The sequence below is a fragment of the Arachis duranensis genome, chromosome 2 (assembly GCF_000817695.3).
Source record: "Arachis duranensis cultivar V14167 chromosome 2, aradu.V14167.gnm2.J7QH, whole genome shotgun sequence".
Classification (NCBI taxonomy): domain Eukaryota; kingdom Viridiplantae; phylum Streptophyta; class Magnoliopsida; order Fabales; family Fabaceae; genus Arachis; species Arachis duranensis.
This window is the reverse complement of record NC_029773.3, coordinates 17,710,896-17,712,402: the sequence shown is the minus strand read 5'-3', so window position 1 is coordinate 17,712,402 and position 1,507 is coordinate 17,710,896.

The following is a 1,507-nucleotide window of genomic DNA, read 5'->3' as shown; positions in this document are numbered from 1 at the left end:
CTCTCCCAGAAATGCATATTTTAGGGATGGTGGTAGTGGTTTGAGTTCAGGTTTGGGAGGCTTATCCTCCTCCTGAGGAGTTTTCGAAAATTCCTTTGCTTCCTCTGGTTCTTCTTGATCAGGTTGAGCATCTTTGAAGATGTCCTCAAGCTCTGATTCTAGGCTTTTAGTCATATTGATCTCTTCTACCAGAGAGTTAATAATGTCAGCGCCCATGCAGTCATTTGGTGTGTCTGGATGCTGCATAGCTTTTACAGCATTCAACTTGAACTCATCCTCATTGACTCTCAGGGTTAATTCCCCTTTTTGGACGTCAATGAGGGTTCGTCCAGTTGCTAGGAAAGGTCTTCCTAGAATGAGAGTTGTACTCTTGTGCTCCTCCATTTCCAGCACCACAAAGTCAGTAGGAAAGGCAAATGGCCCAACCTTGACAATCATGTCCTCAATCATGCCTGATGGGTATTTAATGGAGCCATCAGCAAGTTGGAGGCATATCCAGGTTGGTTTGACTTCTCCAGTCAACCCAAGCTTTCTGATAGTGGATGCAGGTATTAGATTGATGCTTGCTCCAAGATCACATAAGGTTGTCTTGGTACAGGCACCTTCTAATGTGCATGGTATCATAAAGCTTCCTGGATCCTGAAGCTTTTCTGGTAAGCTTTTCAGAATGACTGCACTGCATTCTTCAGTGAGAAACACTTTTTCAGTTTCTCTCCAATCCTTCTTATGACTTAAGATTTCTTTCATGAACTTAGCATAAGAAGGTATTTGCTCAAGTGCCTCTGCAAACGGAATCTTTATTTCAAGAGTCCTTAGATAGTCTGCAAAGCGGGCAAATTGCTTATCCTATTCCGCTTGGCGGAGTTTCTGAGGATAAGGCATCTTGGCTTGATATTCTTCAACCTTAGATGCTGCAGGTTTATTCCTTACAGAAGTGGTTGAAGAAGCCTTGTTAGAGGGATTCCTTACAGAAGTGGTTAAAGAAGCCTTGTTAGAGGGATTACTGTCAGCACTCTCAGGTGTCTGATCCTCCCTTGGCGTCTAAACGCCAGGATTGGGTGGAAAATGGGCATTTAACGCCAACTTTTCCCCCTTTTCTGGCGTTTGAACGCCAGAACTGGGCAAGGAATGGGCGTTTAACGCCAACTTTCCTTCCCTCTCTGGCGTTTGAACGCCAAAAGTATTCCTCTCCGGGCTCTTACTGTCCTCAGAGAAATTTTGAACAGTGGGTTGGTTATCCTCTGTCAATTGTTCCATATTTGGTCTTTTGCTCTTTTGAGCAGTGTTATTCAGTGTTTTCCCACTCCTCAGTTGAACTGCTTGACATTCCTCTGTTATCTGTTTAGATATTTGCTGTTTAGCTTGATTCAACTGCAGTTCCATGTTCTTGTTAGCAACTTTAGTTTCATGGAGCATCTCTTTAAATTCTGCTAACTGTTCTGTCATCAGGAGCAATTGTTGATTAAGCTCAATCATCTATTCTTGAGGATTAGGATCAGTGACTACT